Genomic DNA, 26,766 nt, shown 5'->3' on the forward strand with positions numbered 1-26,766 from the left:
CTGTGTGTAGGTCCATGAGGATGCGTGTGTGTGTGTGTCTGTCTGTGTCTGTGTGTGTCTGTATGTAGGTCCATGAGGGTGCTTGTGTATTTGTGTGTGTGTGTGTGTGTGTGTCTGTGTCTGTGTCTGTGTATCTGTGTGTAGGTCCATGAGGATGCGTGTGTGTGTGTCTGTCTGTCTGTGTCTGTGTGTGTCTGTATGTAGGTCCATGAGGGTGCTTGTGTATTTGTGTGTGTGTGTGTGTGTGTCTGTGTCTGTGTCTGTGTCTGTGTATCTGTGCAGGTCTGTGAGGGTGCCTGTGTCTGTGTGTGTATGTATGTATGTATGTATGTATGTATGTATGTATGTCTTGTCTGTGCGTGTGTGTGTGTGTGTGTCTGTGTCTGTGTGTGTGTGTGTCTGTGTCTGTCTGTGTCTGTGTTGAGTTACAGATGGTTGTGAACGGTCTGAAGTTGCTTCTGGGAATTGCTCTTAGATCCTCTGTCCAAGCACTCTGAACCTCTGAGCTAGCTTTTCAAGTTCCTACTCATTTTCTTTTAAGCATTTGCCTCTCTATATAGGTACTATCATTCTGCATATTTTAAATAAAATATTAACGAATGTTATCCATGCTTCTGGGCTAGGAGCATAGCTTCATGTGGAGTGCACACACTCTCCATGTATACTAAAATACTACCCTGCTGCTGCTGTATTTTTAAATTTGCTCTTCACACTCTCATCCGTGTGACTTACTCATCTTGGTTCATGCGGTTATGATTTTTAATATTCATTGCTATATGCAAAAAGAAATGTAAAAAAAATAATTTGGGTTGCCAGGTAGGTCATTTCTAGAATTTGAGTTCATCTCCAGTGTAAGGATAACATGGGGCCTATGGTTCTGTGTCTCTTCTCCTTTGAAATGTGGAAGAATTTCCCTAGATGTGTGCGGCTTGCTTTAGGCTCCCTTGGCTTTCTTGGATAACGTGGCTAGGTGTGGCATGCGCCTGGCTGGTTTCCTAGGTGCTGTGCGAGGGTTCCATTGCTTCCTGCTTCTGCCATTACTGCTATTGCCTGGCTGTTCCTCTGATCGCAGTGGAAATGTATCCTAGTTTTGGTGTGTATTTCTCTGACTTGTGAGGCCCAGTTTCAATGCACATTTTTGGACCATTTCAGTTTTCTCTCCTGTTATCAGGTTCCCTCTTCTGGTTTTTAGGTCATTTTGTGTTTCCTCCTGATGTGCAGAAGCTCTTCACATTCTGCACACTAGTCTTCCCTTACTTGTGTGCATCTCACGTTTGTGCCTTGTTCTTTTACCCTGTTTACGCTATCTTTTGTTGAACAAAAGTTTTTAATTTGAATGCAGGCAATCTTGGGCTTTTCTTGCATGGCTTGTATTTTTTTGTGCCTCCTTAAAAATCCTCCCTTCCTCCAAGGTCATAGAAATGTCCTCTTTGTGCCTTTTTTCTTCAGAAAATTTCAGAGTTTTTGAGTAACTTGTTCAGCATTTTTATGACATATAGAGTGAATCTCTCTCTTGCTCCCTCTTCCTTCTTTCCTTTATGATTTCTGTTGTCTCAGTGCTACACTAAGAAAAGCTTCTCCCTCCCTCCCTTCTTCCTTTCCTTCCCCCCTCCCTCCCTCCCTCCCTCCCTCCCTCCTTTTCTCCCTCCCTCCCTCCCTTCGTTTCTCCTTTTCTGCCTTGAACCTTTTTTAAAGAAATATGGCAGAGAGATAGGGTGGCCCAGGCCTGGAATGCCAGCTCGCCTGGTATATCCTGAGTCCCAGGCTAGCCAGGGCTACAGAGTGAGACTGTGCCTTAAAAAGAAACAAAGGGTTGAAAGAAAGAAAAAGAAAGAAAGCAAAGAGAGAGAAAAGAAAACCAATTTCAGTCTTAAGAATCTGACTTTAGACTTAAGCAGGAGAGGGTTGTAGAAATCATACCAAACCTGCCCATAGATTGACATCCAGGTTGTTACGACCGTATGTAACTACAGCCAAAGTGTGAAAACCAGAGAGTCACAGTGGTGCAGCACTGTTACCTATCTCTAGGTTGAATGAAAATCTCACCAGTTCTTCCCTAATGCCCTTGTGCTTCTCTGGGCTAGGAGGACATATTACACTTGACTTTGTCACTCCCCACTTACCAATCTGTGACCCCTTCTCAGTCTGTCCTTTGTTTTTATCAGCTCGATGTTGTCAAGTACAACTAGTCAGATGTTTTGAACTGTCCACAATTGTTTTTTTCTGATGCCATATAGGTAGATTTTAACTAAACATGATCTGCGTCCCTCTTGGTATGTTTGTTAAATGAAGAATTTGGCTTTCAGTACCATTGGTCCTATGCTTAATTCTGATCCTTTCAGTCTCCTGGTGTGGTGGTTTTAATATGCTTGGCCCAGGGAGTGGCACTATCAGGAGGTGTGGCCTTGTTGGAGTAGGTGTGTCACTGTGGATATGGGCTTTAAGACCCTCATTCTAGCTGTCTGGAAGCCAGACTTCTCCTAGCAGCTTTCAGATGAAGATGTAGAACTCTCAGCTCCTCCTGCATTATGCCTGCCTGGATGCTGCCATGTTCCCACCTTGATGATAATGGACTGAACCTCTGAACCTGTAAGGCAGCCCCAGTTAAATGACCTTATATTGCCTTGGTCATGGCATCTGTTCACAGCAGTAAACCCTAACTAAGACATTAGCTGCAGTGGTATATTAGTCAGGGCTCTCTCAAGAAATAGAATTGATGTGTATATGTGAGTACTTGTGTATGTGCATGAGTGCATGTTAAAAGGGGATTTATTACAGAGGTTTACAGGTTGTGGTCCAGACAGTACAACAACGGTCATCTCCTGATGAAAATGCCATAGTTGTTGAGCCTCTGAACCTGAAATTCTCAGCAGTCCTGATCTACTGCTAGAGTTCTCTCTAGATTCTTAAAGAGAGGGCTTGGCTGAAGGCTACACTGGAATGTTAAAGAAGCAGGTTCTTACCTTTCGCAAAGGATAGATGGACTAGAGTGAGGGCAGGCAGCAAAAGGCAGCAGCCTCATTTTCCTGTGTCCTTTTCTGTGCACGGTGTGACCCAGATTTAGGGTGGGCTTTCCCATTTTGAATGATGTAATCAAGAAATCCTTACAGGAATGCCCAGCTGGCTAAGTTTCGGTTGATTCCAGATGAAGTCAGTTCGACGCACCAGTACTAGCTCTCACAAGTGTGTGCCCCATCTCTTTCCGCTCTGCTGTGTTAGCCTCTATTCTTGGCCATGGTGTTTGCCAAATGGCTTGCTAATCTCACCATCCTTAGCCGGAGGTCTATCAGTGTTACTGAGACACCCATACTTACCTTTTTTATATTGATGTACACATCTGCCTTTATATCTCTGATACAATCTGCCTTTAGGGCTTTGCCTTCTCTGTGCCTACTTGTGAGCACTGGGCAGGTACTTTCACCCCGGTCTCACACACAGACTGTGCTGTCAGATGATGCTTTTTATGAGTAAAACATTTTTGACTCTGTGTTGACCATGCTTTTGACGTTTTCTTTTTCTACACATTCCTCTTTGTTCATACCTCCTGTCCATTTTCCCTGTAGGGGTGCTTTTGCTGTTAGGTTTTAAAGGAGCACTTTGTGTGTTAAGCATGTTATCCCTTTGATAAGATGCAAACATTTATTTTTGTAAATAGGACATTTTCCCTTAGCTGTGGCATATTTTGTGAGGTATCACTTAGATGATGGCGTTTATCTTCCTTCCCCTTGTTGCTAGGTCTGTGCTTCCTGTTTTCAGTTTGTAGCAGAATCACCCGTTTGCTTCCAGGAGTTTTACTGATCCTGGGGAAGTGGGATGGGTTTTATTTTTAAAAGGTTATGTAAAATTAAGAGAAAAGTAGAGATTTTGTGTCTTGACACAAGCACAGCCTTCCCCTTTGTCAGCATCCCCTACAAAGCTTAATGTCTGTTAAAAAGGGTAACCCGCACTGACACCTAATTATCACCCAGGCTTTATGATTTCCTTTAAAGTTCGTTCTTGGACCTTGTATGGTTTGCACAAATGATAGGTTTCATCATTATCACACCAGACTATTTCCACTGCCCTGGAAGACCTCTGACCTCTGACCTCTGACCTCTGCTCCTTCATCCTTCCTGCTCTCCCTTCATCCCAGGGCAACCACAGAAATATCTCTTCATTATCTCTACACAGTTATGATTTACAGAATGATAAAGACACTGCCATTTTGGATTGTCTCCGTTCATTTACAAGCACTCAGGTGTTTTCCTTCATGGCTTGAGAGCTCATTTGCTTTCAGAATAAAGCTGTGGTAAACATCTGTGTGTGGGTTTCTGCGTGGACACAGAATTTCCAATGCCTTTGGGTAAACCTGAGTATGGCTGCCGGGTGGAAGAATGCTCAGTTTTACAAGAAGCCGCCATAGTTGTGGCCGTTGGACCTCCCCACTGACAGTGACTGAGGTCTTGCTGCTTCCCGTCCTTTGCTGCCATCTGTCAGTGTCTTGGATGGGGACCATTTTTAAAGGTGGACATTGATATCTTACTGTTGCAATTGGCATTTGCTTAGTGACATATGATGTAGCCTTTGCAGATGCTTGATACACACACACACACACACACACACACACACGCACGCACGCACGCACACACACGCACACACACACGCACACACACACGCACGCACACACACGCACACGCACGCACACACACGCACACACACGCACACACACGCACACACACACATGTGCGCTGTGTTCCATGGCAATCTGAACATAATGTGAGCTATGAGAGAAGCTCAACTTTGGAGCTTTTTAAATCATTTGTTTTAAACCATTTGTTAAGGTCTTTCCCTTACTGGTAGAAGATATTGCCATCCTGTACCAGATGTAGGCTTTGGCTAGTCTTTGAGCTGTCCTTTTGTGCCACGGTGCAGCATTTAAATCATGCAACTAAGCCACGCTATTATGTGTGTAGTAACTCCATACTATGGTTTAATCTTAAAAAAATTAGTTATTGTTTTTAAATAAACAAATTTCTGGAGAGATAGCTCAGTGGTTAAGAGCTCTTACTGCTCTTACAGAGGTCCTGGGTCTGCCCAGCTCACAACCACCTATAATGCCAGTTCCAGGTGATCCAGTGCTGTCTTCTGACCTCCCAGGGCACATATGTGGTACAATTATTTATATGAAGATGAGCACTCAAACGCCTAGAGTAAAAACAATCCTTAAAAAATACTTGTTACTGTGCATATCTCTTACGTATGTGCGCCAGAATCTGTAGTGAAAGTCAACAGAAAACTTCTAAATCAGTTCTCTCTCACCGACCTGGGTTCTGGAGTTTGTCAGGTTTCACGTTTGTTCAACAAGTGATTTTACCCTCTAAGGCATCTCACAGGCCTGGTGAAGCTTTGCCATGGTTCCGTTGTAGTCAGTCAGTCAATCTTCCCCCTCGCCTAGTCCGTACACACACACACACACACACACACACACACACACACACACACACACACACACACACCTTTTCTTGCTTAGGTTTTCCTAGTAATTATTTTTGAATGCTTAAACAGATTTAGTTGGAGACCAAATCCTTGGCTTCCCCCCTCCAATTTCTTTTAAAATCCTATTTAGTATTGATCACGTTTTTTTGTGTCCATGTCATATCTGCTTAAAAAGAGTGTGCATTTTTTCCCATCTTTTCTTTGCAAGGTACAAGATTTTCACACATACCACAGGCTTTTTAGGAATTTAAAGGTGTGTGTGTGCGTGTGTGTGTGTGTGTGTGTGTGCGCGTGCGCGCTCGCGTGAGCGTGTGCCCCCTTGCGTGCACATGTGTTGGTCTGTGCTTACACGCGTAGGTATGTGCTTGTGAGTGCCTGCCTGTGTATGTAGAGGCCCAAGAGGATGTCCTGTGTTTCTCCTCAGGCATTCTCCATGTTTATTTTTGGGACAGGCTCTCACTGAGCCTAAAGATCAGGAATTCTGATATTCTGGCTGACCGACATACTTCAGGGCTCCTCCCCTCTCCGGCCTCTCCAAGGCTGGGTTGCAGTCATGCTCTGCCATGCTTAGCTCTTTATGTAGGTTCTGGGGATATGAACTTTGCTCTTCCTGATTATGCAGTAGGTGCTTTACTGACGCTGGAGCCATCTCCCAGGCCCAGGGATTTAAGGTTTATGTGAGGTTCTGAAGTAAATTTGAATTGTATTGTAATTCAGAGCGTCTTCTCCTGTCAGACAGGTGTTCATCATAAGGTCAATGGGTGCGCTGTGGCGGACAGTGAACCCCAGAACTTACATGGAGAGAGGCGTCTGTGTAATTTTCTGGACAGAGGATTCATCAATTTTTAAGAAATGTTCTTTCATCTCAGAAAGATAAAGGCTGTTCCAGGCTAAAGTGAGAAAAAAGAAGGGAATTTAAACACCTCGCAACCCAGAATGCAAAATTGCCAGATATGAAAAGGCAGCGCTTTCTTGGCCACTGCCATCAGGGTGTACTGATTAGGAAATGAAGGTGTCCTTTAATGTTTCCAGCAGCTACAAAGCCTTCAAGGAGTCAGTGTCTACATTGACCATAATGCTGTTTTCTCTCCTCTTTCTTTTAGGTAAGTGACAGTCTAAAGCTTGGTTACTGCAGTATCAAGAACGGATGCGTGCTTAAGACTCCATCCCTGTCTCTGCCGCCATGGTAGTAAGTTCTAGTCTCATGTGTGCTGTGCTGCTGTGGGCAAGGGGCTAACCTGCACAAAGCAAGCCTTTGGCTTTTCTCCATGACTTGTTTTTACATGTCTTTGTTTCTTCTTTTGTTTGAAGTAGGCTCCCTGAAGCTGCTCTGCTGAATTTCAGTGTAGGAGTAGAAAGGCAGGGCTGCCGGTCTCAAGGGGGTGCAGAGGGAATGATTTTGGGGTTATTTGGAACTCTGTACCCCAGTGTTAATTTCATGAAGGTCAACTGTGGCTTTTTCCTTTCCCAATTTTCTCCCTCTTTAAGAAGGTACAGTGATATAAGAATTTTCCCAGTATCTTAGGGTTTTATTGCGCTGAACAGACACCATGACCAATGCAAGTTTTATAAAGGACAACATTTAATTGGGGCTGGCTTACAGGTTCAGAGGTTCAGTCCATTATCAAGGCGGGAGCATGGCAACATCCAGGCAGGCATAGTGCAGGATGAGCTGAGAGTTCTACATCTTCACCTGAAGGAAGCCAGGAACAGACTGGGTATCCTCAGGCAGCTAGGAGGGGGGTCTTCAAGCCCACCCACCACAGTGACACACTGCCTCCAACAAGGCCACACCTTCTAATAGTGCCACTCCCTGGGGCAAGCATATGCAAATCACCACACCGGGGAAGATTAATCAGGTACTATTTATGCTTGTCCCAGTGTTCCAGAACACAGGTGTAGTTCCTTTTACTTTTCCAGTTACCTCTTTTGATCAAGATGACAAGTAACTGTGAGGCTACAATGTGGACAAAGGAAAACTGACTGTGTACCTGTCATCTCAAGTGTCTTTGTCTGAGATTCAGCAATCCTGGAGACCAGGCGCCAAAGGATTTTGTAAAGGAATCTGTAGTGGGTCTGAGGAGGCACTTTCAGAGCAGCAAACATCTCCTTGACCTTACTAGCCATAGTAGAAAAGCCCACTTGAGATGGGCCTAGGTGCTGTTTCACAGGTGGCTTCTGAAGAATCTCTGAACATCTTCGAACTGCATGTTGGGAAAAGAATGCCTTTGTTTCATCAGGAATGAGATTCACAGAGACGAGTGAAGAGTGCTAAAGCCGAGATTGGTTAGCTCCTGCCGGTCTTTAAATACTTGTCACGTTGTGGAGTTCAGAATTATCTAGTGATCTGTCCTTGTAAACAGATGGGCACTGTTCGCCGGGAAGTGGAAGTGCACTCAGTCTGATTTTGAAAGTGGAAGTTAGTTGTTCCTGAGTTGGAAGACAACTAAGTTGGGGAATTACAGGGCCCAGTGTTTTAGCCAGTGTGGTTCAACTCAATGGCAAGGTCCCGAGGAGAGGCTGAGGCCAAGGGAGACCACAGTTCATTGCACATTTAGAGATTAAAATATCTCCAAATTAGTGCCAGTGAATCATTTCAAATTATTTTAAAAGCCCTTTATATTTTAATCAGAGTCTATTCAAGACCAGTTAATTTGGATAGGACGTTCTAAAATTACTTCCCCCAATGATGTTTTGTGCCATTGCTGTAGAATGCAGAAAGCCCATGAGAGAGGGGACTAGGGGCATCAGTAAGTACCATGGAGCTGTTGATCTTAGTGGACTGTTTTCTGATTTAACAGTGGTAATGATTTTGTTCTTGCTGCCTGACTTAGCTGGGATAATGAAGAATGCTCTTCATAGAGAAAGTGGCTGATTTTACCGGAAGCCCAGAGTCCACCACATATACAGGGAAGCCTGGATGATGTGACCTGACTCTCGTGTATCTGAATCTCGTCTCTGACAGCTTGGTTACCTCAGGAGCTTTATCAATCACTTGGTCCAACTTCCCTCCAGTAACAAAGTCCCTACAAAATAAATACACAGTAACACCCACCCCCGCCACTCATGCAAACAACAGAGTATGGTGACTTCTTGTTACGTCCTGGGCTAAGTGGATCATTTGATGATTCAAATTGAACTTTCATATTCTGCAGTCCCCCTTCAAAGATGGTGAAACTGTCAAGAAAAGCCTGCATGAGGCTACATACTGATCTGGTGGTGGGTCCAAGCCCTTGCCTTCCCGATGGCAGGTTTCGTCCTCAGCCCCACCTGGCTTGGGAAAACAGCTTCTCCTCGGAAACTATTCCAAGGTAGAGGGGCCAGGAATGCTCACTGACATGTTGTCAGAAGTTAGCAGCATCCATTTTGGGATGTATTACCTACCAGTTAGCAGCCTTCTGCAGGAAAAGACTTGGGAAAGATGGACAGGACCGGCTTCTGCACTGTGCTACTGACGAACAACTGGTCGTCAAGGACTTTTTGGCAGTTGGCTAGAATCTCATTTTAAAGCAATAGCACATTCAGAGTTGTATTCAAACACTGAGATAAATGCATCAACTTAAATTCATGGGTTTTGTTTTTTTTTCCCCATGTAGCTAATTATTGAACATAACGAGGCTTATTCATAATTTCTTTTCTCTTGCTTGATAGCTGTAATCCTGTATTTGTGCTACTGTCATTCCCATGGTAACAGACGGATGTCTGAAGCCTAAGATTATTAAATACGGAGCAGTACATTAAAATAATGTGAAGGTTCTGACTTACAGAGAGACTTTCACACTGGGGCAAACTTCAAAAAGAGAATACTTACACACAAAGCAATTTACTTGGCCAGTAATGGCTGGTATTCACATAGCTATTATGGAAGAGATTTGTTTGAATTATAGCCTCTTCTTCCCTGACCATCTTCTCCTCTGGCTTTGCAGCCAAGTCGTAATCTGCTGTTTATGATGTCAGCCAGTTGCCAGGGGAGGTTTTCTGTCACAAGTGTATTGTGACTTCACTGCATGATAGAGGCAGAAGAGACAGAGGATGAAAGCAAGCTGCCATGTTAGTCTCGGGTGGATCTGTTCCGCAGTGCTTCCTTTCCTGTGTATTCTCTTCAGAAAATGTGTAGCCAAGGGATGCTTCCAAAGCTTGGCCCTTCCTAGATGGCATTGAAATGACCCAAAGTGACAAAAGCCAACACTGAGGAAAAGGAGTCCCGCACTTCAGAAGCACTCATAGTTGAATCCTATGCTACACTAACAAAGCACATCTGTTTTCGAGGCACATACACTGGTAGACCATTGCCACCTCTGCTTGTCCTGGAAGGGATTTGCTAAGTCTTAATCGTTACAGTTGCATAAACAAGGACACGCACCCTTTGCCTAGACCGCTGCAGCCACATCCTCCCTGTCCCCCTCATGGATGTGGAAGCCCGGCCAAACCCAGAGGTGTTTTTGAAGCCAAATTGCGTGATGTTCATCAGCACATTTGCATTATGGTCTCGGGTTCCTTCATCATCTGGTATTTGGGATACTCTCCCATTTGGATTGCATAAAAGTAATCTTACTCTTCCAAAGGATAAAGAGTTCCGTGGGTTTAAGCTGAGTGCACCAATGGTGCCGTGCATACCAGGAGCACTTTGCCTGCCATACTCTCAGACAAATGGGATGCTTGTACCAGCAAAACCATGTGAGTGTAAGAAGGGCTTGAGGAGCAAGAGCGTGCTGTGTGCTGAGGGAGATTGTGGGCTGTGCTTAAATAGTACCTGGAATTAGAAAGTGAACTGCACCACGTCTTTCTATTACAGTTGAAGTTGCAGGGTCTAGGAAGCTTTCTCCCGTCTCCTTTTTCCATCATGGAACTCAATACAAGGATTTAATGACCTTTGCCTTACTCGATTTTCAAGACTTAAGGTTGGGCTATGGGATATATTTCCCTCAGTGTTGGCTTTGGTCACTTTGGGCCATTTACACGTTTATGAAGGGCCAACCTTTGGAGAGGTTCACTTAGCTAAACATTTTGGAGGGGATGCAGGTAAAGGAAACACTGCTCTGGAGCGTGGTAGCGGAGGTTAAGCAAATTGGCTGGCATTCTTCAAACATCTCTTTCTAGTTGCCGCCAATTTGTCACCTTGGAGCCTGCATAAGCTTGTTTTGGGTTTGTCATAGATGCCTTTTCTCTTTTGTTCTCTCTCCCCAATCAGCATCCTTCGTAAAGAGGCGCATGTCAGCACGCGGTGCTTTTATCCTGCACACTGTGTACAGCACACTGTACCTTTGTAATGAACTTCTCAGCATTTTGTTGAGCAAGCTTCAGGAAGTGCACAGAGTGCGTGTGGAAATGACTTTCTGCACAGAGAGCAGAGATGTATGCATTCGGCTGGTGATTATTTACTTCACCCCTTCTTTTTCTGCTCCCTTTAATTCTCTGAGCTCATGTTTATGTGAAGACACCAACATGAGGAAAATCTGGTTTTGCGGGAAGGGGGGATTCAAAAAAAGAGGCACTGAGTCTTGATTTCTTCTCAGAAATTGTTATCGAAAAGTTTGGGGTGCTTTGTCTGGGCTTTGGGATTTAAAAATAATCTTCAGATCACTCTAGTAAGCAGATTAGCTTGTCCAGCTACAGGTTTCTGTGCAGTAATGGCTGCCAATTGACCTCAGGGCAAGGGAGTACATCATAGGTGTCCTGGAGTTTGTGCTTTGGCTCTGACCCTTGCTACTTCGTGGGGAGTTCCCAGAACCCCTGCTTTTTCTTTCTTGTGTTCACACCATGAAAACAATCTAATGATTCTGACGTGACACTTGGTTCTCTTGCTTCTGGAATATTAAAAGAAATGAGCATTAATTCTGATTTCCTCCTACTTTTGAGTGTTTAAAAAGTGTCTTTAAGTTTTCAGAACACTCTGAATTAAGGCTGTGAAACAAAACAAAAATCAATAGACATGCAACAACAGCAGACCCCACAGGCTGGGAAGGGAAAGCAGACATGGGATTCTGTGCTGGTGCCTGGGCTAACACTAGACTGAACCTTCACCTTCTGACGCTGGCTTTCACACCACCCAAGCTCTCTGTAGTGTGCTCAGCCTGCATGCAAATTGTTTTCCTTAAGCTCTTTATAAACGATATGATGACATTAAAAGAATAGTTTAATCATGTTTTGTTTTTCAATGTGTAACGCTAGAGGAGACAAGAAAAAAGTAGATTTCTTCATCTCATAAAACCAAGTCCATTGCAATAAAGTTCTGACTAAAACTTAGCCTAGCGGTTTTTCATTTATCTTGGTTATTGCTTTTCACGTGTCTCGTGGTTCTTGTAAACACAGTTTTCCCTCTGGAGCTAGATACAAAGCAGAGGTTATAAAGAGAAGGGTTGGGATCTGAGTGCCTTGCTTCTGATGTTTAGCCTTAAGAAATATATTTGAGCTTAAAAGGAAAGTAATAGGTTTGCTTGAATTTTCTTACGTTGGTTTCATATTCTCTTTCACCAAATCTATGGCTGGCCCTGAACGCTTGATTTAGACAAGAGATCTGAGGTAATTTCAAGAAGCAACAGTGTCAGATGACAGCAACATCCTACGCTTGTATAGGCATTGCCTTGTACCCTCCAAAGAGCATGTGCAGTGTTCAGTCCAGAGCAGGGTGGGCGAGCCCTACTGGTCCTCCACAGCCTTTGCATTTGCTCAGAGCCCTGTGCAGGACTGTTTCGTGAAGAGGAGCCTCACCGAGCTTGGTGGGCTGTTCTCCTCTTTCCACGGTGTTGTTTTCCTGCCTCCCTGCCTCCTCCTTCTCCCCATCAGTTCAGTCTTTTCCTCATGGATGATTTACCTCTGTGATTGGTGACTCTTGCTGGCTGATTTATTGATAAGTTCATAAATTAACACTGATTTCTAGTTTATATTCAAGGCAAAGATGGTGTTAAGGCCATAAATACTTTGGGTTTTCTCTTTTCTTTGTGTGCTTATGCATGTGCAGGTGTGGGTGTGTGGAGGACCTGGACTGGAACCTGTTGTTTTACCTCAGGAATGCTACCTTACTTTTGAGGCCTTATTGGCCCGGGAAGCTAGGCTGACTGACCAGTGAGGCCCTCGGATCTGCTCTTCTCTGTCTCTCTAGCGCTGGGGTTACAGAGCTAAGCGCACACCACCGGATCTGACGTTTTATGTTGGTTTGGGGGATTAAACTCAGGACCTTGTGCTTGCTAGAGACGGTTTGTGCGCCGAGCCAGCTCCCCAGCGCACACCCTGCTTTTCACTTCTGTTCCTCCTTCATGGATGTGTTGGTCAGGAACTAAAACTAATAAGATTCCCAGTCTGCACATTTCCTGTCAGATTTTATATTGAATTTGAAAAGGAAATCTTAATAATTTGATTCTGGTTGAAAAGAATCCCAAGAAGCTGTTCCGATCTGTGTCTTACTTTCTGTTAGTTTTAATTTGAGGGGAATGATGATTTCTGTTTCTTAGAACATGTCTTTTTTTTTTCCAGATACTGCTAACCAACCCCCCCCCCCCCGCCAAGATTTTACTTTCTAGTCCTTTTCTTGATAATAATGACAACACCGAGAATATGTTTTATCCCAAGTATTCTACGGTATCTTTATTTTTTCTCATTATAAAAATAAACATGTTACTTTAATTCTAAAAATCTATAAAAGTTGAACTCAGTACAAAATTTACCTATAATCCTATTTACTTGGAGATATACGTATTTTGAGACAGAGTCTCATGTACCCACGGCTTTCCTTTAATTCTTTATGTAGGCAAGAATTTTTCTCCTCTTTAAAAAAGAAAAAAAGAAAACAACACACCAGCAAACAAACAAAAGAATGGATACCTTATGTAGCCCTGGCTGTCCTTGAACTTGATCTGAAGTCAGGCTGGCCTTGAACTCTCAGCCACCTGCCTCCCAGTCCTAGTGCGTGGTTTGAAAGGTGTACCTGCAGCTTTGGAGATCTTGAGCTCTTGACTGCCTGGTTCTGTGGACAGGGATAGTTCCGCTGGCCACACACTGATGGAGAGCACGTTTCGCTTTTGATTAGTTAGCATTGTGGTGTTCGGAGTCTGTCTCTGCAATAACGCTCTAGGCATACATCCCAGTGTGCATGTAATTAATCTCCTGATGTATACTAATTGATTGTAGTACTTCTTTATTTTTAAAGCCGTAGATCTCTCCCTGAATTTTGTTCCTGTCAACAGTGTTATGACGAACATCTTCGTCTTTGATCATTGTCTATCATTCAAGTATTTTGTTAGAGTAAGTTTTCACTATGCAGCCCCCTCATTTCTTCCCTTGCCTGTTTCTCTTCAGCAGTTGATAATGTCAGTGGCTGATGTTTCGTCTCTGGCATAACTGTTGCTGTTGGTATGTGGTACCGTGTTCCAAGGTCATTCACATTTCAAAATGGAGCTGAGTTGCTTTGCCATTCATCAGCCAAGTCTGAAAGACCATTGTAACCATTGTGCTGATAAAGAATGGGAACATGCAGAGGAACGGCAGTAAACTACACAGCCCGAGAGTTGTGTTGCCTTCAGAAGAAGCACGGGTTCATAGCGACGTTCTTTACTCCATTCCTTCCCATGGATGAATTCTCTAGGTTGTATGCCGAATTGTGCTCATTTTTGTTTCATAGTGCAGTCAGGTTGTAAGATTTTTAGACACGAATGCACAGTGGTTTTCTTTACAAGTTTGGACACAATTGTTGATTCATAGGACCTGACAGGAACTTTGGGTAATTGTCAATTGTTTGACTCTTCTATCCATTCCTACTGCTTTGCTATCGGCAGTCATTAAAGGATTCAATTTAAAAACCGAATGAGAAATTAGTATATTCTTATGAATGTGCCTCACATAAATTTTAAATGAAGCGTTTGACTTTTGCGTCCAAATCAAGTTGGCAAAAGAATTTTAATTATTTCATTGGCTGAGTTTATGAGATTCAGTTGAAGTTGGAGATTACTCAAACCAAAGTACATTAAGAAATAAGTATAATTAAATGCTTGCAGAGGTATGTGTCTTCAACAGGAACTGAATTGTAATAATTATTTAATCTAGAAACTTCCTCTTTTGTTTTGTCACATGTGTCGCCTGGCTGTTTCCTCAGTGACAGTCTCTGTTTCAGTTTCCCTTCTTGTTAACCAAACATTTACGTCTGGCTACTGCCACCTACTTTAATAAGTGACTCCTCCTGTCATTCTGTCTCTGTCTCTCCTCCAGTTTCCTACTTCTCTCTCCTTTTGCCCCCTTGCCTCCTCCTCTCAATGACTGCCCATGAGTGCTCTGGGAGACTGGTGCTTTGGGCTTCTTTTACTGTGATGGGGCTGCACAGGTCCCGCTCAGGAGCACCAGGTCTCCCCGCTGTGTCTGGCTGAAGAATTTCGGTTTGAATGTGTACTCTCCAGTCTGAGCAGGAGCAGGCAGAGCAGGATGTCATCGGGGATGCCACCTTAGCCTGCTCTGTCCTTGGAAGCGCCCTGCTGTTCCTTTCCCCTTCCTGTGAGGTGGGGACACGCAGGTGGAGATCCTGTTGTCCTCAGCCTAGATTTCAAGAGCCTGAGGACTGGAGTGGCTGACAAGTGATAGTACCTTCTGGCCAGGACAGGGATGTGGCACCCATGTACTCTTCAGAGTGTGGTCAGAATGGCAGAGGCCTCACCAGCTGACTTGCCAACATGGGCGGAGAAAGATTTCATGAGTAAAGATATCCCCCCTCCCCGCCTACCCCCATGGGTGACAAGCAATCTGTGGTTGCTGGGGGGGCAGTTTGGCTATTTGTTTGTTTTTGTTTTGTCTTAAGTGATCGCTCCAATCCTAAGTGGTGAGCACCAAACACATCCAGAACAGGGGAATGCTGGTTGGACTCCCAAGAGGAGTTGAGTAGGGAGAGGAAGGGTAGACGTAAATGCAGTATATCTTCCTGAAACCCTTCAGTAAATCAAAACATAAAGGACAAGAGTGAGGAAGAAGCCTCTGAAGGTGGAGTCCGCATCTTGAATGACCACTGAGGTGAAGTCAGTTTCCTAGTGTGGCGTCTTTAGCTGCCTTGGGTCTATGGCTGGGGCCTCAGTGGCTCCGAGCAGATAGCTGGACAGCCAAAGTGCAGCTGTTTATTGAGCAAAGAGGAGCTTCTTCCTATGTACTTTGAGTTGCTAATTTAGGAAGGAAGTTGATGGTTTTTAAAATTGTAACATTACATGTTTAGAAGACATAAAGAAGGGAAACGTGCTCCCAAACTATGTCCTGAGGAGGTTGTCCATTGTTTTCACTTAGTACCTTGTGTTTCCAATTGTGATTGGTTTCTTTAAACACATCTATCTACTGCTTGTTTTTTTGTTAAATTTCCATAATACAATCACGCTAACCAGTCTGTTAGTTTAAAATACACGCACCTTCAGACGTTTCAGCCTCACCAACAGCACTGTGTCAAACCTTTTGTCTGTTTACTGTACACACATGTGGGATGGTCACAGAAACAAGGTTGAGATTAGCAATGCTGTGGATGTTATTCCAAAGTCTCTAGGCCACGTGGGAGGGGAGTTTAAACACAAAACAAAACTTGGTGTTTGAAGCAGTGGTTTTAAACTTAGGGGAAGTTGCAGCAGTAGCAAGACATCCCCCTCCCCCTCAACCATTTGAGACTAAATCGCATACCTCAAGCCCCTTTGCCTTCAAATACTTCCTATTTCTAAAGAGCAACATTTCCTCCTATAACTACAGTACAGTTATTAGCTCTGGGCACTTTAACATAAAAGTGGTGGGTTTTTCTGATCTGTCTATACGTCAGCTTGGCTACTTGACTTAAAGCTGTCCTGTACAGCATGAGCTCTCGTCTGGAATAACATGCGGATCCCGGGTGGTTGTCTTTGCAGTTTCCTTTACTGGAGAACAGTTGTTTGAGTTGGCTCATCATATACGATTTTGTAGTCAACTCCTCACACAGAAAGCCCCCCTTTGGGCTCATTTGATGTTTCAGTCTGAGCAGATCAAGTCTGTATTCCCAGTCACACGGCTGGTTACATGGGGGTATCATTTTGACAGTCTTGTGCCAAGAGGTATGAGCATCCTGTGGGTTGTGATGGTGATTTTAGTTTTGTGGATATTCCCAAGGCATCATCTGATTCCTCACTGTGTATTGGATATACATTTTCACAACTGGTGAGGAAGTGCATGTAAATATATTGTTCCATTAAACATTTCTCAGATTCTTTGACAGTCTTGCTTGAACTTTTCTTTCCTGCAACCATTTTCCAACTATAGCATCCATAAGTATTTACTAGTTGATAGTGAGCAGTCTTTAGTATTGACATATAGGACAGGACGGGGACACACACACACACACACACACACACACACACACACACACACACGGAACCTTTTTACTCTTTTTATGAGACAGTGTCTCACAATATACTCTCCAAAATGGTGGGAATCCAAGCATGTGCCACCACATGTAATTACAACTCCTTTTTTTTTCTTTTTCTTTTTATTCGGAGCTGGGGACCGAACCCAGGGCCTTGCGCTTGCTAGGCAAGCGCTCTACCGCTGAGCTAAATCCCCAACCCCTACAACTCCCTTTTTAATAATTTATATTTCATGCTGCTGAGATTATTTGGGTAGTCAGATTCCTCTAGACCGAAGGAGCAGGAGCTCCCACCCCCACCCCCAGCTTGGTTTTCTTTCCTTTTTTGACCAGCTCTTGCTTTTTTTGGAAGTATAATGGTTTTTTATGGCAAGAAATGTTCTAGACTCCTCTTGTGCCCCATTTACTGTGGTTTTGCAATGAAGCATTATCTGAGGAATTTTGGTTCCTTTTAAAGGGAAATTGTATTAGAAACCATCATTAGGGTACTAGGTGTGTTAGTTACTTGGGGTTCCTATATAGGCTTTCTTAAGAGTCAGTAAAAATAATGTATTCATACACATTCATGCACACATTTTACGGATCATAAATCCACACTACTACTACTTTCTAGTCTAAACTATTTCTACAGAGATTCTTTTTTTTGTAGGTTTTTAAGGTTTATTTTTATTATTTTTAATCATGTGTCAAGGTGTGTCTATGTGTGGGTATATGCATGTGAATGCACATGCCGTCAGAATTCTGAAGAGGGTGTTGGAGCTCTTGGATCTGGAGTTACAGCAGTTGTGAGCTGCCGGATGTGGATGCTGAGACCTGACCTTGGGTCCTCTGCTCTTTACTGCTGAGCCACCTCTCCAGCCCTCCTAGGGGTCTCCCTCTATTTACTCCGTCTTCCTCGGTGAAATCCCCAGCTCCTTACACATTTATTCAGCCCTGTATCACTCACAGTGAGAGGCTCAGAGCAGCTTTACCCAGGCCACAACAGAAGGGCAGCCTTTTAAAGCCCGGGGCATATCTGCCACAGTCCCTCCTTGCCTGTGAATACAGAGCACACCACTGAAATCCTAACTTGAGTTCCTTCGCCTCTCCCTAGTGGTTAGTGATTCATTTGAAGCCCATTTGTGTTCATTTACCTCCTCTTGCTTTCAATTTTAGGTTGTTATTCTTTCCCAATTCTGATTTATTAGTTTTGTTTTTTGAATATGGAGATGAGTCACATGCTTTGCAAGGCCCGCATTTATATGATGAAAATATAAAGGGCCATTTTAGATGAAAATATCCTGAACACACATCACTGGCGAGATTGATCATCTGTTAAAGGGCATGGTTCATTCTCAGAGCTAAAATCATCTCCTTCCTCCGGTCTGCTAGCTCTTTCTCTCCCTCTCCTTTCCTTTCTCCCCACTCCCTTTCTCCCCGCCCGGCCTCTCTTTTTCTTTCACCCAGTCTACTTCCTAGGACCTTACTGCAGCTAGCTTTGGATTTTTGTCTCTGGGTTTCACTGTCTCCTATCCCTGTGGCTTAACTTTGCAAACATCTCTGAGTCGTAGACATAGTAAGCATGTGGTCTTTTCAGGAATCAAACTCTTGATTGCATCTTTTTAAAATACTAAGACATGGAACAATTTCCTATCAAAGGCCATGATATACTCTTGTTCCACGTGACATGACTTTGAGTCCTCTCTGTCCTTGTTATATTTGGAGTTGTGACCATTGCCCGTGTGATATGGTTGTGTCTGCTTCGTGTTCAAAATTACAGCTAGGGCTTAGGGAATGATGGCCTCACAGAGGTTAGTCTGGAATGCCTGAATGATCTGCCAAACAGCTCACCTGTAGTGGCTCCAGGAAAGATCTAGATTTGCAGAATCAGAGGCAGGAATAAACTTCTCAGGTGCTTTGTCCACCTTTAGTGGGTAATTTCATTAGCGATAACGCATGTAGTCTTAATATCAGAGTGTGCCCAGTCTTACCTTCTTCTCTTATAAACAGTCTCAGTACAGAAACAGAAATAGTGGTTTATAATCCCAAAGGGGATATCAAGTTTGTAAGGAGGGGTCTGCCAGTCACTTTTGCTTGGGATTGTGTTTCTTGACTAGGATACCTCTCATAAACCCAAGAAATCAGGCATGCGTATGAGAGCAGGCCATCTTGGAACATAGATGGTCAGGGTCATATAGTTACAAAATCAATGCTTTACCTTTGTGTAGTTGGGAATTTTCTGGCCATTGTATAATTTTGGGTGTAGTTACCCACTAGTGGTATGGATGCCTACGGTGTCTATTTTTGCTTTAATTGTTTACATTTTTCTGCCCATAAGTCATTACAAATTATTCAGGTTTCTATCAAATCAGCTATATTCATTCCATGGCAAACATTCAATATAAAACACAGTTCTGAAAATGTATAAGAGAATAATTGAGATGATCTTTAGAAGTACTTCCCTTAGGAGGGTCATGTTGGTGACATTGGCTGGCCAGCACATCCCCCTACTGCCCAGGTTGGTGACATTGGCTAGCCAGTACACACCTCTGCTGCCCCTTTCAGCTGTGAGAGACATTAGTAGACAGAGCCCCGGATTAAGCAGCCTCACATACAAGAAAAGCTCTGAGACAAATCTTCCATGTTTGACTCAGGAGCAGCAAATCCTTTTTCCACAAGGCAGTATTTCCAGCCCGTCATGTTGTGATCCTCTTTTTCCCACCTGAATTTAATGTGCCATTTGTTTCTCCCGTTCTTTTGTTAATTTTTTTTTGTTGAAATTCCTTTCCTTTCAAAGCACAGTTAAAGAAATGAATATATGCCTCTCAGTTAGGAGGGAGAGAGGAAAATGAGTATGAATGCGTGTTTTCTGTGCGGGTTCTGAGCGCAGTAATAGGACCCTTTTAAGCTCTACTGTACAGGGAGGTGAGCGATCCATCAAAGGCATAGTCTTGGATTTGGGTCTTCTATTTAGATTAGGAATGTTAAGAAAGATGGATGGTAAATGTCTTTGAGCTGCGTTGTCCCCAAAACATGAAATGAAATCTAAAGACTCTGAAAGAAGGTTTCAATTACACTAGCAAATGACTTGAACAGGGATTGGGGAAGGGGAGGTCATGGGCCAATGGAATGCCAGTTGTGGATTTATATTGTTCCAAATGAAAACATTATTTCCATTAACCCCTTTCCACTAGCGCCTCCACCAGAGTTATTCTCAGATTGTACGTTTGTAGGTGTTAGTCACACTTGACGGAAATACCTTATCACTGCGGTGGATTGCACAGCCTTTCCCTGGCCGTGGTTTTTCCTCTCTGTCCAACACACAGTCCCAGCTAATTTTCTAGAGGTGCACTAGAAGGCTTGTGTTTCCCCAGACTCAATTTTAAAATGCAGCAGCAAGCTACCCAGTGGTAAAGGACATTTCTAAATCGTGACATCAACACCATTCTGAGTGCATTCTGATGGGTTTTCTCTGCTAAGCCAACAGAGGGCCAGCTCACACTGGGAACTGGAGTTCGAGGCAGGGAGAGGAGTGATCGCAGGTTTAAGAGTGACAGGCTCTCACAGAGTTTGCCCTTAACTGTCAGTGTGGGCTCCAGTGTATACTTGCCCTCTCATGGCAAATAGAGAAGGAGTCGGTAAGCAGAGGATGAAACCTCCTTGTCATGAGCCGGCTGGAATATGCACTCAGGGCAGGCACTTTAAAAGAATGCCATTAATTTGAATAAAACAGGAGAAGGTAGGTACTTTGTACATCCATAAAGCACTGAAGGGGATAAATCCAATTATCTGTTCAATATTTAATGGCCATAAAGTTAAAAATTTTAAAGGCAGTACCTTGGAGACTGCTTAGTCAATTCTGTCCATATTATTTTTGACATTCAAAAGTCAAGGTAGAATAGCCATATCGACGGCTGCGTTCATTGCGCTGGTCTGCTGATTTACTGGCAGTGACCCTGGGTTTGTGATTCTCCATGCAGATCTGTTGGTGGGTTTGCGGGCCCCGCCCCCTGTCCATTAGGGAGCTTAGTCTCCTGAGCTTTTACTTTTAGCATGCTCCTTCTCTTTCAGGCTCTTGGTATGAAGTGGAGCTAAAGACAGCGGGCAAACAAGTAAAATGCAAAACTCAGGGTACAAGCCCACAGCCTAGATTCAACGACAGCCTTTAAAGAAAGCTTTCTTTAAAGTAGGATTTCTTTAATATTTCAAACATTCCCATCTGAGAAACTCTTAGAAGTGCCATTAAATCCCAGTTCTGTCTTTAGAGATGTTTTATACGCCCTGTGCATTTTCTAAGCTGGTGGTGGGGTAAACAGTGTCTTAGCTCCTCCTCATACGGGTGGGCTTTGCTCTAAGTGTGGTCCAGAGGCAGCTGCAAAGCAAATGGATGCAGTAGCCATGGTCGGAATGTTTCTTAATATGACAGAGAGATCTTAGGATATGGTCTTTTTTCTCCTTTCCTATTACCTAATGTAGGAAGGCAGTCAGCCATTAACAGGCTCTTGCCTCAGGTGTAGAAGCATGGCCCCTGTGCTGCAGAGACCGCATTGCATTCTCCTTTTTTTATTCTGATTTGTGCTTTTTGTTTTGAATTGTAGATCCTTCAGTGCCTTTCTCCCCGAACCAGCCATTTGCTGGCTGGGCATTGGGTCCTTTCCATGTGGCTTTGGTTATTTTTTTCCTCGTAGCATTTTGCTATTTACTTTTAAACTCATACTGTGTAGAGATGAATGTTGACATGAGACAGGTGTACTGCTAAAATGTGTTGAGGGAATCCCACAGAAGGCCACTCTGAGGGAGATTAAAGAAGCAAGTTAGTATACTGCGTGGATTCTGAGACCTAAGAGGCCTGTTTTGTCTTAAGATGTGTCAGGCTGTGAGGAAGGGCATACCTCTGTGGGCTCCTTTAACCACCTGTGCTTTTCCCAGGGAATACGCATAAAGTCTTTCTCCTTCTTTTCTATTTTGCTACCTATTTCCCTTGAAAGGGAGTGTTGCTTTGCTCCGCTCTATTGTCAAATGCAAATTCAGCTTATTCCTGTCACATGCAAGGTCTCTCAGGATGCTACTCACTGGAATCTAAAGCCATTTAGCTGTCCTGGATCTGATAGTTTTAAGTAGATTGTTCCATGTCTTGCTCCAAGAGCCTTGAGTGATTTGGCTGTTGAAGCAGCAGAAACCTTTGTTTTCCCAGTTTCCTGTAAAGAAAATGAAGGTGAGAAAATAATGATTTCCGGGATAATTCAAAGAAAAGATTTAACATACAAATCCCTATCATGCTACTGCACAAGGGCTTCCAAATCAGCTTATGTCACACTCAGCACGACAACTGTTAAACTCATTTATTTTTAAAGAGCTTTTATATGTGATACCCTGAAAGCGCCAAGAGGAGTGGGACATAGCGCCATGCCTCTGGCCCGTGACACATAACTTTTTCAACTTGAGCTGATTCCTACGTTTGTTTATTCTTGATCCACGAATCGCTCGGGTGGCCAGCGTGAGGGTAGAACCCCTTCCTTCTGCCCGTCTTACTCCCAGAGCATAGTGTTTCTTCTGAGTTTCCCTCCTGTCTTTCTTCTACATTATCATTTACACATCATTTCTCCTTTAAGTTGATTTATTTATTTTCTGCTCAATCACATCTAAATTGGTATAGGCCATGAAATCACAGATTTGTCAGGCTGTATTTTTTATATATATTGAAATTAAAATCCCAATTATTAAAACTTATGAAGCTTATTTATGTGCCTCTTCAAATCCCCTCCCATGTATCACACTTGAGAAACACCGTCCTAGCGTGCTTTTGCACAGTTTCAAGTTTGATGAACACTGATGCAGTTATGGGGAGAATGGGGATAAAATTTCATTATGGACTCTGTTCCAAGCCCTGCTTCCAGTAGCTTATATGCCTTTTTCTTCAATCCTTATAACTCTAGTAAGGAAAATGCCCCGATTTCACATAAGAAAATAGAGTTGTGATTGCTCATCTCTGCACCAGGGAGCCTGAGGCAGGAAGATTTTTGAGGCCAGCCTGGGCTACATGAGAAGTTTCAGGCCAACCTGGACTATACCTGGTGAAACTCTGTGTAAAGAAAACACCAAGGGAAAGAAAAAAACCGAAGCACTGAACAGCTGAGTGACCTTCTCAAGGTCAAATAGACTACTTAGTGGCAATTAGAGCTAAAACAAGAGCCGGGTCCTCAGACTTCTGTCTATGCTGTCTTTGGTATGTGCTGTTGGTTTCCAGTAAATAGTGAATTAACCATGTGCATTCTTGTAGCAGTCTGCTCTGTGTTAGTTCTCAGTGATTGGAGGAGCGCCACGGCAACTGGCATTTATAGTCTATGATTTGCCTCTGGAATCCATTTCTCACTGTGCTGAGTCGTCGCCACCTCCTTGGAAGGCTTGGATGAGAGGAAGCCTCTTAGCACGTCTGGCAGCTATATATTCAGCTTTGATTTAAAAAAAAATCAAAAGAGTTTCAGAATTGTTAAGCATGTGTGTGTGTGTGTGTGTGTGTGTGTGTGTGTGTGTGTGTGTGTGTACACAAATGTACACATCTGTATGTAGATTCTTGTTCCCATGAGTGCTTGGAAGCCAGAGGAAGATGTTGGTATTGCTCTACTGTTTTGCCGTGTTGTCTTGAGGCACTCTCTCTTTACTGAGAGGTAGGCTGGTAGTCAGCAAACCTCATTCCCTTCCTTCCCTGTCCCCTGAAGGACTGGCATTACAGGCACGAGAGGCCGTAGATTAGACTTTTTATGAGTCCTAAGGACTTGAACTCAGGCCCTCATGCTTGCACAGTAAACTCTAACCCATTGAGCCATCCAATGTGGCTTAGATGATCTTAAACTTTGAGCATAGCATTCTCAAGGAGCACGAATGTGATTCAGGTCGCCATCGTACACTAAATGGACTGAGAGACCCTCGTTACGGTCCTTTATATAATTACCTGACTAAGGAGTCTCACTACACCCTTTTAAATCGATCACCCCTACCTGTCATCTTTTATAAGTATTTTGTTTTGGTTTTTGTTTGTTTGGTCGGTTGGGTTTTTTTTTTTTCTTCTTCTCATTTTCCTCTTCCTCTTTCTTCCTAAGATAGTCTGGTGAGCCCAGGCTGGGCTTCAACTCTATGCAGACTCCTGACTCCACCTCCAATGACATGCCACCATACCCAACTGTCATGTTGTCAGGGGACTTAATAGTTCCTTCAACTTAAGTTTTTAAAAATACTGTTTGCCTTAAGATAAATTTAGAAAACTCTTGCCCCTAAATCATTTGGTTCCTATTTCATATAATCATTAGGCTTGTGTTTCCACTTGGCCGGATGGCCTACCCTGAGACGTTTAATGGGCCCACTTATGCTGATGGATGGTGTAATATTTTGAGGATCGCACACAGTAGCAGTTTTAAGAGAATAATCGGAGCGGCCATGTGAGGGATGTGACTTGGCTGGAGTTGCACACGAAACCATGGGAGCTTGGTTTTGAGTTAACTTCTCTCTCGCTGCCAGCAGAACCTTTTTTACTTCCCTTTTCCTTGATTATATTCTTCCTGCTTTCTGGTCTGACTTAATTTCCAAATTTACTCTACATCTTCCAATTCATGGGAAATGTGGAACTAGGCAAGCTGCCTGTCTTTCTTTTCTAGCTGTAGGCTGCTTGGCCTTCAGTTTTGAAGAGGGAGGAGTGATGAGAGCCCTCTCAAAAGTCATTGCTGAAACCCAACATTGTCAACGGCCACTTCCTGTAGCTCCTTCCCATCCGAACTACGTATCGGCTGGATTGTGATATATGGCCTATACTCCAAGGGTAGGAAAACTACATTTTTAAAATTCTTTCCTCATAAAATTAATTGGTGCCTCAAATAAGGATACTATATTTTATGACATACCAAAATGACAGCTAGTGGAGCTGATATCTTTCATGTTGATGTCAATAACCTCATAAAACATGGAGAATGAATTGAGCCATAATCTCATTTTTAGTCTCAAAAGGTGACATTGATTCGGGGTGGTGACCACCTAGTCCTCCAGCGCTGCTCAAAAGTAAATAGCGAGAGCATCACATAGCTTCCCTTTCCTCCTCCAGGCAGGCGGTTCAGCTATATTGGAGCAAAAACTTAGGGCAGCATTTTGTCAGTTAAAGAATATTTGGAACATCTTTATTTTGCCTGTTATTTCCTCCCTCCCCCAAATGCGTGAAATGTTGCTATCACAGAAAAACTGGGCTATTTTGGGTCCTGTAAAATGTAGCAGCACTGTCCCCGTGTGGGGCTGGGTTTCTTTTTGCTCCGCTGTTTTCCTCAACCTAACCTTTCTGTAAGAAGGAGAAATAAGTTAATTGTCAGTATTGTGAGCATTTTAATTGAAGATAAACACATTTTCTTTTTAAATGTCTTCAGTATTACATATCTTTGGTTTTATTATCCTAATTTCAGTAGATTGCCAGGGCCAGATAGGCTTAACAGCCCTAACCTGATTCAGCATTCATTACTCTGCTAAATCAAATAAGATCTGGTTAATGGAAACATGGCTTGTGGAGTCCTTCTCCAATTGAATTAGAATATTGCATGTTGCGTTGCACTTACATGTGTATACGAGGGACAGAACTTCGCCATCGATTTGGAAATGCTCACTCTGTACCCTCCAGCTAAAGATATTTATCATTCATTGCAAAAACCTCCTGGGGGGGGGGGTCTGAAGTATTCAGTAATGGAAGGAAGGGGATGGAGCTAGCTCGTTGAATGTGCCCTCAAAGGTTGGGACATTAGGTGTCATCTCACAGATTGGCACACGTTTTCTGTAAAGGGCGAGATAGTAAATATGTTAGGCTTTGTGGGCCATACGGTCTCTTTCACAGCTCTTCAACTCTGCTGTTGTGGTGTGAAAGCTGCTGTAGACAATATGTAAACGAATGTGCATGGCTGTGTGCCAATAAAACTTTATTTATAGACAGATTTGAATGGCATAGGATTTTCATGTGTTGTGATATATTATTCTTAAAATTATTTCTCAGCTGTTCAGAGATGGGAAACTATTCTTAGCTCACGGGCTGTCCAAAAAAGCACATGGTTTGTTGGGTTTGAACCGTGAGTCTTATTCTGCTGGCCCTTGTTTTAGAGAACCCCCTTTCTTTACTGTGCCAGCATCTTCTGAACTACATGTATGCTCTTAGACTTACATCTCTTGCATAATTTGATTTTTTTTCTTTGCTTGTTCAGGTCCTCATAATGTAGGAAGCATGGACACAAATGACTACCTCCTCTCTCTATTATCTACCCATCTCTACTTGATGTGACAAAGGAGAGTCAGGAGTTCAGAGACTAGCAAGAATAATTTCTGCTAACACTTGGTAGTTGCTGCTTAATTCTCAAGATGTGACAAGGCAGCGGAGTAGACTTACCTCATTTTTACTTGCTGGGAGATGATCTGTTAGTCCCAAGGATGTTGTCAGCCTTCCAGTGTGAACCTTCTTGCAGGGTCATTAATAATAATAGATTCCATAAATTGACCCTGAGTTTGAATCAGGACTTGTTGGCCCTGAACACTTGGTGCACAGACTTGCTGTCAGTGTTTGCATGGAAGGAAGTAGTCTAAGGTCAGCTTCATTACCACACCTAACACACGTGTCCTGCAATGTTCGGTGTGCTTTGAGAGGGTCCTTGTTTCAGACATAGAGCAGACATGGCACCTCAATTGTTAATGGCATGATGAATCATTCATACCTGAGGTTGGCAGTGTCTCTTTGCAAGAATGTTCACCAAGGACTGGATTAATTCATCAGCTCCTGATTTTGAGAGATTTGTTGGTAGTGAGAGTTCAGTTTGAAATCAATCAGAAGGAGCTCTGCCATCTGACATTATAGATGCTTGTCTTCTCTCAGTTAGGCTTGTCATTGACCATTGTGCAAAGTGGATATCCTTCGTAAGACAGTTTCTATATTCATTGTCAGACTACGAGAATGT

At 43.3% G+C, this 26,766-nt stretch overlaps 1 protein-coding gene and 1 long non-coding RNA gene across 9 annotated transcripts in view; one reads left to right on the top strand and one right to left on the bottom strand.

The window, feature by feature from the left end:
- LOC102550632 (uncharacterized) overlaps positions 1-13,256 on the bottom strand; it is a 42,726-nt gene extending 29,470 nt beyond the window's left edge. For all 3 annotated transcript variants that reach the window (XR_005488643.2, XR_010054154.1, XR_010054153.1), the window contains exon 1: positions 9,287-13,256. This is a non-coding gene — a long non-coding RNA (uncharacterized LOC102550632). The remainder of the gene's footprint in view (positions 1-9,286) is intronic.
- Cadm1 (cell adhesion molecule 1) overlaps positions 1-26,766 on the top strand; it is a 330,891-nt gene that overhangs the window by 96,085 nt on the left and 208,040 nt on the right. The window lies entirely within an intron of this gene.

The sequence above is a fragment of the Rattus norvegicus genome, chromosome 8 (assembly GCF_036323735.1).
Source record: "Rattus norvegicus strain BN/NHsdMcwi chromosome 8, GRCr8, whole genome shotgun sequence".
Taxonomy (NCBI): Eukaryota; Metazoa; Chordata; class Mammalia; order Rodentia; family Muridae; genus Rattus; species Rattus norvegicus.